The following is a 12,044-nucleotide window of genomic DNA, read 5'->3' on the forward strand; positions in this document are numbered from 1 at the left end:
TCCAGGAATAAACACTTTGCGAGGCTCCATGCCTGCATATGAAATGAGATCAAAGCACGTCTTTGTGACCCCTTCATACCTGCAGGAGGAAGCGGCAGGAGGGAACTAGGACATCTTTCCTCGCTGTGCTGGCCAGGACTGAGGCAGCCAGAGTACATGGCTGGACAGGCAGCCGTTCACCTACAGCTGGGGTGCTGGGCTCTACGGCTGACAGCGAGTGAGAAGGGCCAGCACCTCACACCCCAGTAACGGCCAATGTGACCTGAGCCCTGCCGACCCAACGCCTAACCCTGCAGCGGTCACACCCCCGAACCCAGCTCTGCTGAGACCATTTCGTTTTTGCTCATCTCTGTGGGCAGCACAGGCCTGGCACATAGTAAGCCCTTTTTAAACACATGTTAATTGGCCGAATGAACATAGGCAATGATCATCTCCATTTCTGAGATAAATAAACCACAGATCAGAGAAACTAAGTAATTGCCCAGAGCTGGAGGGTGGCAGGGTTGCAATCTGAACCCAGGTCTGCTCAACTCCAAACAGGGTGCTGGGGGCGACCACATAGGCTTTGTAGCGAGTCTCCCTGGCCTTGGATCAGAGTTTTATCACTAACTAGCTGGGTGATCTAGGGCAAGTTACTTCACTGATTTCTGTTTCCTCATCTGTGAAACGGGAACCGTGCTCCACACCTTGCAGGTATACCAAAGATAGAAAGGACCAGAAGCTAGCAGGGCACCCAGAACATTAGCAGTTGATCCATAAAGGGTTCTTATCTGATGTTACCCACTCCACTGTTCCCAAAGCTGATGGTTTAGGTACCAGAGAGGGTCCTGTGCCCCTTGGCAAATGAAAGCGTATTTGAACTCCATGTCTACGTCTGATTTCCCCAGTTCCTGTTTCCATGCTTTGCCTGTTCCTTTAGTTGGCCCTGATTTCCCTCTGCCTTATCTGTTGGTTTACTGCTTCCCTGCCTGGTACGAATTCTTCAAGGGTGGGAAATTTTATGCCTCTGCATTGCCCCACCATGCTTTGCACACAGTAGGTGCTGAATAAATGTCTGCTGGCCATAGAGTAGGAACTCCATTAGCACTCATTGGCCTGGTTTGTTTTATTGCAAAGAGCAAACTTCCAGATGGGAACAGCAGAGATCCAGGCAGGAGATCTCCTTCAGCTGAGACAGGGCCTCAACTTCTACGGCCACCCCCAGGAGTGACCATGGGCCATCAGCCCTGGGTGGAAGCCCCTTACTTTAGCCTAGAACCCAACTCCAGGGCTCTGGTGGGACAGGTCGCCCTGAGTCCGAGGCAGCCAAGGTGGGCCAGCTCACACCCCCGGGGCCCCCACTGTGCCCCTACCAGGCGGGTATACCATTTGCTCCATGGGGCTACTCTCAGGGTCAGGGCCACAAGGAGAAGCATGCTGCCATGAAGGGTGCTGGCCTGGGTGCTGGAATTGGGAAGGCATGAAGGTGACCACCAACCTGGAAACCTCTCCTATCTCCCCAAATCCCTCCCTCAGTGGATAAACATTACAGTGTATCCCCAATAAGGCTCTTGTCCCTCACTGACACCTTTCCCCGCTGAATCCACCATGCCCCAGCCAGCTGGGCTCTGGGTCCAAGTTACAAACTCACTTGTTCCAGTGATTTCCCCTTTTGAGCCCCGGGCCTGGACCAGTTCTGCACCCGTCAAGTTCTCTGGGTGTGCTACTCTCTTGAATGTTGGAAGTAGGCACTGCTGTGATCCCATTTTACAGATGAGGAAGCTGAGGCCTGGCAAAGAGGGACTTGAGCAAGAACACACAGCTGAAAGGGGCTTAGCTGGAAACCCCAACCCTGCTGGAGGCCCTAGATGCCCCACTGTCCTCCTCGGGGCCACACTGGGTCACAGGGCGAGGGGCTCCAGGCCAGACTCAGTTTCCTCCCCTATTAAGGGGACAGCTTGGCTGAGACAATCGTGGGCCTTCTGCAACTCAACAACCCTTTGTTTCTCTCTGTCCTCCTGGATTATTTGGTTGCACCATGGAGATAAAATAACCCCTGGAAATCCCAGAGGCATTTTTTTCCCACTGGAGAAACACAAAAATATCACATGAAGAATGAATCACTTAAAGTGTCAGTGCAGGAAGAGGAAAGACAGGCACGGCGCTTGCCTCGGTGGGCGGGGGCGGGGTGGCCCTGGGTTTCTCTTCAGCTCCCTCCACCTCCCTGGTCCCTAGAACCCCTTCCTCACCGGAGTGAAGAAAAGCCAAAGCCCGGAGCCTCAGTTTCCCAATCTGTAAATGGGGACAACATACCCACCTTGAAGGGGTATTGGGAGGGGCCAGTGCATTCATTCATTCATTCATTCATCTATTCACTTATTTCATACCAGTGTGATGCTGGACTGGGACTGCAGACTCCGAAGTGGGCTGAACAGACCCACCTCACCCCTGTGAAGCCAACTAAACGCCCTCCAGGCCATGACTAGGGCATCCTGAGAGCACTCCCTAGGCCTCCTGCAGCTCTCAAGCCATGCCGGACCCTGTCCTGAGCCTTTGGCTTTCTCTCCAACCCCTCTCTGTGCAAGGCTCTTGACACAAGGACACTGAGGCACAGAGTCGGCCAGCAACTTGCTCAAAGTCACACAGCAGGTACGTAGTAGTGCCAGCATCTGTGTACCCCCAAAGGGCTCCCGCCCCTCTCGATCAGAGCCTGCTCCCCTTCTTACCCCACTGGCATACCTATCACCCTGGCCCCTCCCATTCTTCGGTGACTGGGAGTCACTTAGCAGCCTTGCCTGGCTTCTCCCTTAGATGGAGTGTTTAGCCAGGGCAGGCACCCCAGGCCCAGCGTGAAGGAACAGAGGTGCCCTTGCACAGTGAGGACCTGGAAACCTCCACAGGCTGCTCCTTACCTGCCAAGCCCTGTGACTGAGGGACCAGAAGCCTTCCCTGCTGGCTGCAGTCTCCCTGCAGCTGCTGGCCTCTTCCCTGGCTCCTGGTTGCCACCAACCCTAAACCCCAATAAAAGGAGAGCAACTTGGTCGGGCCTTGTATAGGCAAAAGAGTGTTTTCCAGCGCAGGCTGGCATGTGTGTGCTGACAAGAATTCAGCGTGCTCCTCAGGGCGGGGAGTGGGGTTAGGGTGCTGAGTCAGCCCTGCAGTAGTCCAGCTCCCGCCTCGGCCTAGGGCCGCCACCTCCCAGGCCCAGGATGGCAGCGGCTGCTCCCGCAGTCCCCACGCACTTCAGGCTCTGGTCTCACTGCCCTGTGCATCCTCAGAGCACCAGCAAGAACCCCATTTTACAGGTGAGCATACTGGAGACACTCCCTGTGAGATCCCACAGCTAGAAGCAGCAGAGCTGGGGCTCACACCGAGGCCACCGGGCTCCAGGTGCACACCTCGGCAGATGCTTGGCACAGTACATGTGGGTTCCTTCCCGTGGCCCTCAGTCTCTGTTGGGCAATGGAGGTTAGTGACACCACTGCACAAGCCCCTCTGGCCAGCACTGCCCGGCGAGGGGTGTGGGTAAAATGAACGGTCCCCACACTAGCCCACACAGAGCCCGAGAGCCCACAGCGGGTGTGTGGCACCCGCCTGACTCCATGCTGGGCTGACCTTCCTGCTGTTGCCCCCCCATCCCTGGCCTGTCCCCACCCAGCAGCAGAGGGTCCTCCCTGCCAGTAGGAATGCGGTGGGAATGGGGCAGGAACGGGGCGGGGGGTGCCCACACCTACCACTGTTTGAAACACATCAGTGGCTTCCATGACCGTCTGGACTCAGCACAGGGGCCTCGCTGGCCTCTGCAGGCACATTTCCTGGCTGCCAGGCACTCCCCCAGCCCATGGCTGTCTCCCACCCCTGGGCCTTCATGCATCGTGGTACCTCGGCGGTGCCCTTGGCTGGCTTCTGGGTGGCATTTAAACACAGTCATAAAGGAGGCCAGCCCTCCTCTGCCTCCCACCCATCCCTGGAAGCCTGCCATCCTGAGCCAGGCCAGAAATAAACCTCCTTTTTCCATTCCTTTCGGTGGACAGAGAGCGAGTTCAGACTGGTCTGGGTGTTCCTTATCTAGCCACAGTCCCGACAATGGCAGCCCAGAGCGATGAGTCCCACGATGGGAAACCGGGGGCTGTGGGCGCCCAGAGTGCCCAATGCAGCCTGATGGGGTAGGGGGCCGGGGGTGGGGGTGGTATTTATTTAATCTTCATGATTAGGAGGTACTGTGACTATCCCCAATTTACAGATGTGGAAACTGAGGTGCAGAGTTTCAGTAACTCGCCCTGGGCCGCCTGGCTAGGCAGTCAGACCAGGGAGTCTGGTGTGGACACCTGAAGGATGAGTCGGGCAGCGGGGCGGGGGTGGGGTTGGGGGAGTGTTCCTGTCAGAAGGGTACAAGGCACACAAAGTCCCTCCTGCCTCTGGTCTGGGGCTCAGCACAGCAGCAGAGAAACAAAAGGCCCTGAGCTTGGGGTCTGAACACGGGTTCAAGTCCCGGCCTTGCCACTTCTCAGCTGTGTGATCCTGGGCACATTTCTCTGTCTCTCTGAGCCTGGGCTTCCCTGTGGATTTTGTTATGGTTCAAAGCAGACCTCCTGTGCGCCAGATCTGGAGCACCTATGACACAGCAAAGTATGGGTCCACCAATGACACTTACTCCTTGCAATCACCCTACGAGGCAGGAATTTTAAAAGTTCACCTTTGACAGAGGTTAGCAGCACAAAGACCAGCCTGCCTGGCAGACCGGGCTGAGGGCCACCTGGAGGGAGGATAATCCCAGTGCAGGCTCAGGGAGGCCACTGTGACCACATCCTCTTGCACGGTGGGCCCTTGCTTCAGCGACTGTGGGGGAGGAACAGCACCAACATTCCCTCTCGGCCGAGGGGACCAGCTTCTAGAAAGCTCACAGCAGCGCTACGGAAAACCCTAGAAACAGCCCTGGAGACGGCCCAGTGGGTGAATAGGAAAATGCATGATGTTACGGCCAAACGCCAGAACACTCTTCAGCTACCAAATGCACTGCGGCCGCACAGAACGTCAAGGGGCATCTCAGCGCTATGAGGCTGGAGAGAAAGTAAAGTCTCCAAAGAGGAAGTTCAGCATAGTACCCTTTCTAGAAGGCTAAAAAGAACTGTAAATAAAATGTACTTTTTGAGAGCACATCTGGCTATAGCGAGGCATACAGGGGGATGTGGGGTGAAGTGGGCCCTGCTGGGGGGTGCACAGGCTGACACTCCTGCCCTCATGCTGGGGGATAGGTCAAGGATGTTTCTTATATTATTAACAAACAAACAAGTAAATAAAGAAGTCTTGGCAAGGACCACTGAGGGAGAATACCAGGAAGCAGGGAGAGAAATGGGCCTGACTCCATGGCCTAGAGTCCAGAAAATAAAATAGAAAATCAAGGTTCAAAATATATGTAAAGGAAAACAATGATTATAGTATCCCCCAGCCCCATCCATTGCACACAGGCCCACCTCTCTGGGCAGCTGAGACCCACACGGGGGCCTGGGTGGAGACTGCAGAAGCTGCTTTGTCCTGGCTGGGGGTCCCTGCGATAGCAGCGTTTTTTCTGGTTCACAGTCCCAGGTTGCTGGGCGTGGTGCCAGAATTGTCCAATTCCAGTAGGGAATCAGCATGAATTCCCAGCCTCCTCCTATTGAGCCCATGGACACCTCATCCCTTTGAGACCCTCCCAGTCATAAACGCTCTGTGCCTCAGTTTTCCCATCTGTAAACTGAGGACTCTGGGCCATATAACATCCTCCTGTATTTCCGTGTTTTGAACTGAGCTGGTGGCCCCACATCACCTGAGCCACAGAATCACAATGCTGCTTCTTATGCTGTCATTACCTGCCTGGCGGGTCACCTGCCTCGAGGAGGCTTGGTTTCTTCCTTTGTGGAGGGTGCCATGCCTCCATCCTGGCCCCTCCAGGTCATGGGGAGGATGACTTGACACAAAGAGCACATAGGGCCCTGCCTGAGCCACTGCTGGGGAATTGCTGCCTCCTTCACAGGCTCACAGGCAGCAGCTCCCTGACCTCAGGTGATTCCACAATGGCAGGATGGGTCTCCATCTTGGCCCTCAGAGGATTCGCAGTCTGGGGCAGGGAGGGGAGAGACATCACACAGTGTAGACCACCCATATCGACGTGGAGTAGGGCGATCATAACCCCCAGGGACCAAGTGCTCTCTGCAGTACCCTTGACAGACCTGGTCTCCCACACATCATGCTCCTGCAACAGGACGTGTCATTCTGTGACTTGCCCAAGGTTACAAACAGCAGGCCTCAATGTGGAATCCAGATTTGGAGCAGACCAAGCCAGGGAACCCAGCTGGGACGTGGTACACCCTGGGGAGAGGGACCTCGGTCAACGATGCAGGATGCGGTGGAAATCCGCCAGAACTCACTAGCTTGGGACCTCAGACAAGTGATAGACCGCTCTGAGCCTCAGTTTCCCCAGCTATCTAATGGGGATGGTACCCAGGGTAGGCCAAGATGAACAAAGAGATCCCTGGAAGTGGCTGCACCAGGGCTGCACAGACCTGTAGGATCAGAACCAGGGTGGGGGCCGAGGGATCTGCATCTGTCCCAGCTTTCCAGGGCGTTCTGATGCCCACTCAAGGAAGAGCTACCGGGCCAGCTTTGCAAGCCGCCCAGTCTTTGTCCACTCTGCAGTTGTAGACAAAAAAACAGCTGTAGAGAATCCTACATGAATCAGTGATGGTGTGTTCCAATAAAACTTTATTCACACAAACAGGCAGCCCCAGTTTGCAAACTTCTGGGTGAGATCATTGCTACCCCAAGCACAGCCCACAAACCAGCAACCCTGGCGTCTCCCAGGAGCTGTTGGAAATGCAGGCTCTCGCGCCACCCTTCCGGCTGAATCAGAGGCTGCGTGCTAACCCATTCCCCAGCACCTGCAAGTCTGAGAAGACCTGGGCTGGAGCCTATAGCAGGTTTTCTGGGCAGCTACCTGGTCCTGCTGGTTCCTTCTGAAGCAGATTAGGGGGCGGGCAGGAAGGGGAGCTGGGGGTTGCTGCCTAGAGAGTTATAACAAACCAAGGCACCAACGCGGCTAATTGGCAGCAGCTGCTGTTTCAACCAGAGACTTGTCAGCTGTGATTAAGCAAAGTTGCCTTTAGGCCAATCAACTTCAAAATTATGCAAATAGAGCTGCAGCGGAGACCACAGGGATGGTGCTGAGCCAGCTCCCCCACCCCTGACCTGGCACACTTAACCCCCCATCGTCGGCTGGAGGGCCCCTGTCCACCCTCACCACTCCCTGGACCAGTTCCACTTCTGGAGGTTAATGAGCCTCCCACCCACACTCTGTGTAATTGGCATGGAAGCTGCTGGGTGGGTGCGATCCAGCTCCAAGAGCCGGGCCAGGATGGAAGGATGTACCTCTCGAACGGATCAGCTGCTGCACCGATCACCGATCACCGATCACCGATCACCGATCACCGATCAGGGCCCGGTCAGCCACACCAACCCGCAGCGAGCCAGGCCTGTCCTTACTCGGGGTAGTCCACGCCCAGGAGGACTCCCTGGTGGCAAATGGCTGGACAGCGAGGGAAACAGGTGCTTTCAAAGGTGATAGGAAGTGGCTCTCGGTCGCCTTGCCGAGTCCTTGCAAACCCCTGCTGGCCCCTCCAGATGTGAACAGACAACAGCCTCCTCCCACCTCATCTGCCTCCACACCTGTGGCCCCTGACACCCCAAGCCTGCTGTGCCGCCAGGTGGACTTCTCAGCTGCCCTGGCCCTGTGGTCTCTGGTCTCAGGTTTGCTGTCCTGCTCTGTGGGCTGTTCCCACGGGGGCCGAATCCCCAGGAAGAATAAACCACTGAATGGTGCATTGCTGGGGGAGGCAAGGAGGGCAGACCTCCAGACACCAGACTTAGAACCCAGAACTGTATCTGCTTTAGACACAGACTCCCCAAGTCCTCTCCGTCACCCCCCGCAGGAGAGCAAGCACCAGGCTCCACTTCCTCAGTTGAATCCTTCTCTGCTTAGTCGTCCCCAAACTAGAGATCCGTCCTGATACCGAGTCTGTATTTTGGAAACAACAGGATGGATAATGAACATGTCTGCCCTGTCTGCTGAGCATGGGGCCCTCTGACCTTCCCTAGTTGGGCTCTGCCACTGCAGCCTCCTGACACCAAGGGGCTTGACAGGGAGCAGGGACTGAGGGGCAGAACAAAGTCCCTCCAGGAGAAGGCCCCACACTCAGGCTGGCTACCCCCCGACCCAGTCCAGCCCTTCCAGGAGCTCACCGTGGGGGGCGGGGAAGTCCAGGGCAGACAACCCTCTACCCCAAGAGTCCTCTCTGCAGGCCCGATGCCATGCCCCAGCCTTCAAGAGAAGGCCTCCTGCTTTCCAAAAAGGAACGTCCCTTATAACGGGGAGAAAACTGCTAAATTACGTAGCATCGGTCGACATCTGGGTAAACGGTATTACGGAAGTCTAATTAGTGTGCTGCTGCTTTGGGGGAGTGTTAGCTCAAAAATTTCTGGGGAATGGAGAGGTAACATCAAAAAGTATTTATGAAAGCGTTTTGTCAACAGGAAAGCAATCGGGACCGGGATGGCAAGTGCAGAATTCCAGGGGCAGGCGGGTGCTGGGCTCAGGCCTGGAGGACGGTGGCCAAAGCCATGGCCAGAGAGAGGACAGAACATGCAGGCTGGCCTCGGGGAGGGAACCCAGCTGGCCCTGTGATCCTGGACATATGACTTAGGCTCTCTCTTTACCTGTGAAGTAGGGTGCTAAGCCTCTTTACTTGGGTGGTGTGAGGATTAAATGCGATGACATATGTGAAACTCGGAGCCCGTGCTAGGTGGTTAGGAGGGGTCAGTCACCAGGCCTGCCCTTTTCCCTCCCATCCTCTCCTCAGGTCGGGGCCTGCTCAATGCTGTCACATAGGTTCTTTTAGGTGAGCAGCACGGTGACCCTGAGAGGCAGGTAAGGGCTGTTCATGACTCTCAGGTGAGGACACAGAGACTTGGAGAGGCTGTCACTCCCAGAGGGTCACACAGCTCATATGTGGCAGACTTGGAACTGGCACCCAGATCTCTGACTTCCCAACACGGAGCTCCCTCCAGGCTGCAGCGCTGGCCATACCTGGCACCACCCACAAGTCCTCAACGTGGCTAAGGATGGAAGCTCAGACACTTGGGGCTGAAAGGGTCCCCTTGTACTGTGGCTTCACCTCTCATCGTCAGCCAGGGAACCTGCCCAGGGCAGTAGCCCATGAAGACTCCAGGCCACAGAGGCAGAACCAAAGTAAGAGTGAAACCGTGTATAAGCCTTGGCCTCCCATGAGGTGCAGACAGGAGGAAAAGGCCATTCCTTGGGCACCTCCAATGTGTTCAGCACTATCCTGGGTGTTTCACAAGTATCGTCTCCTCCAACGTTCAGAAAAGGAGGGGCTACTGCCCAAGCCTGCAGATGAGAAAACTAAGCCTCGGAGAGGTTGCGTTGCCTGCTGAAGATCACACAGCTGCTGAGATTCTGGGACTTGGACCTGAGCTGGTTGAGTTTTCAAGCCCAAGTTCTTTGTAGGACTCGGGCTCTTGGCCTTGGCCCTTGGGGATGAAGGGGAAAGAGGAGGGAGCTGCAAGTCCCTAAAATGAAACCACTTCTCCATTACTGGGAACAGCCCCCTCTCCCAGTGATAGGGGAAAAACAGAAGAGACCATTCTGGGATCCACTGGTCCCATTTCCCACCAGTGCCAGATGTCCCCACACTCACAATGTCCTGGCAGACCCTACCCCTGGGCGAACTCCTCCAGCCTCAGAAGCTCCCCACACCACAGTGGAGAGGGAGTTGCTCCCTTCGGGGACAATTGAGACCATGTGGAAGGAAGGCTCTGGCTTTCAGCTCTCCTGCCCTTCCCACCACTCCGGTCTGGCCTCACACTGAACATGCTTATTTTAAAACAATCAGCATTTGGCTCAAGTCGTGAAAGATTAAATGTAGGAGTTGTGTTAGGAGGAGTGAGATGCACTGTGCCGGGGAAGAAAGGGGTCGTCGGTGTGGGAGGCCCCTAAATGTCTCAGACCTAGCTCCTGGCCCCAGTGATGGGCGGCGGGGGTGGGGGGAAATCAGGTCTTGAGGGTAATGGATCTGATTCCAATCCCACCTCCATCTCTAACAGACTATGTCACTTCATTTAAACCCTCAGTTTCCTTTCTTCCTTCCTTCCCCCCTCCCTTCCTTTCTTCCATCATTTAGGCAAGAAACTTTTACTGAGCACCTACGATGTGCCAGCCCTGATTCTATGGCCTGGACCCTGGGGGTATAGGAATGAACTAGGCAGAGACACCTCAACCTTGGCATGGAGAGGCCTTGTCTGGCAGTGTGGGAGAGAGGGACAGAAAGACCTCCCTCAGGGTGCCTGTTGAACACAAACATCCAATCTTAGCCATGTCCATGTCTGAGTTCCTATATGCTGTTGGTTCCTGGAACCAACAGGGATGCTCCCTCTCTGAGACCCCCTATTGCCAGCTCAGAACTGGTCATGGAGGAGGAGGCAGCAGGCATTGGTGATAAGTGGACCAGGCAGTGGAGCAGGGGGCAGGGAGGAGGTGCGAGGCCCTGGTCAGGGCCTTGGACAGTCCACAAATAAACTCCAGCTCATTCCTCTGCCCAAGTGAGCTTAGAGGGAGAGAAAATAGCTTTCACACTATATTTTCTAATTTTTTTCCACTCCAGTGCTTCTAAATCGATCCAGAACAGATTGTCCAATTGTTTGAATTTCAGGAGAGATGTCTCCTGATCTTTTCCTAGTCCTGCCTAAGATTCTGCCAGGACCCCACCCTCCCCATGACCCCTCTTTGGCCCGGCTCCAGTTGATGTCCAGGCTGTCCGGGGCTCGACCCCTGGCCTGTGGACCTGCAGGTGATGGAGGAAGGGCTGCACTCCCAGGTGGTACTCATGCCCAGGGAGGCCCTGGTAGAGCTCATCCCTGGAGGGGAAGGCTTTGCTTTTGCAGGAAGAGCTGAACTAGCCAGCACTGTGGGGCAGTGGAGTCCCACCAGAGGCCGGCCACAGCCCACCCTCTTCTCCCACAGAGAAAGTGCTTTGGGTTTGGGGCTCAGTCAAGTCACAAGCAACTGGGAAGGGGTATCATCGTCCCCATGATTCCCAGCAGCAAGACAAACAGGCGTCGTCTCGGACACTGATGGGCCTGGGGCTGCCGGGGGACTGCAGGCATCCAGGGTCCCGCCATGATGGTGGATTAGCAATGTCTAATGGTAGCAATGTCTGCCCCAGGCACAGCAGTGAGAGTGGCAGTGCTCCAGCCACACAGTTGCCATCCAGGTCCACAGGGTAATGTCAAAACCCAGTAACTCACCAGCAATCCAGTAACTAATGCCCCTGTCACTTACCCACTCACCCACCCATCCATCCATTCATCCATCCATCCATCCATCCACCCACCCACCCACCTATCCACCCACCTCACCCACTCATCCATCCATCCACCCATTCATCCATCCACCCACCTCACCTACCCATTCAGCCATCCATCCATCCATCCACCCACCCATCCACCCATTCATCCATTCATCCATCCACCCACCTCACCCACCCATCCATCCACCCATTCATCCATTCACCCACCTCACCTACCCTTTCATCCATCCATCCATCCATCCATCCATCCATCCATCCATCCATTCACCCATCCACCCACCTCACCCACCCATTCATCCATCCCTCTACCCATTCATCCACCCACCCATCCATCCACCAATTCATCCATCCATCCATCTCACCTACCCATTCATCCATCCACCCATCCATACATCCACCCACCCATCCACCTGTCCATCCACCCATTCATCCATCCATCCACCTCACTCACCCATCCATCCACCCACCCACCCATTCATCCATCCAGCCACCTCACCCACCCATTCATCCACCCATTCATCCATCCATCCATCCATCCATCCACCCATCCGTCCATCCACCCATTTATCCATCCATCCATCCATCCATCCATCCACCCACCCATTCATCCATCCACCCACCCACCCATCCATCCACCCATTCATCCAT

The 12,044-nt window shown here is 55.6% G+C and overlaps 1 protein-coding gene across 5 annotated transcripts in view; it reads right to left on the bottom strand.

Annotated features, from left to right (window-relative positions):
- The window catches only part of SHISAL1 (shisa like 1), an 85,680-nt gene that overhangs the window by 63,116 nt on the left and 10,520 nt on the right, over positions 1 to 12,044 (bottom strand). Inside the window, exon 1 of one of the 5 annotated variants that reach the window (XM_017850043.1) lies at positions 3,714 to 3,735. The exons of 3 other annotated variants lie outside the window; for them this stretch is intronic. The gene's annotated coding sequence lies outside the window, so the exon portion shown is untranslated. Of the gene's footprint in view, positions 1 to 2,891; positions 2,985 to 3,713; positions 3,736 to 12,044 lie in introns of those variants that run through there. One more of the 5 variants, XM_017850042.1, reaches the window with a different exon arrangement.

Source organism: Rhinopithecus bieti, unplaced genomic scaffold, assembly GCF_001698545.2.
Source record: "Rhinopithecus bieti isolate Rb0 unplaced genomic scaffold, ASM169854v2 scaffold_33210, whole genome shotgun sequence".
NCBI classification, from domain to species: domain Eukaryota; kingdom Metazoa; phylum Chordata; class Mammalia; order Primates; family Cercopithecidae; genus Rhinopithecus; species Rhinopithecus bieti.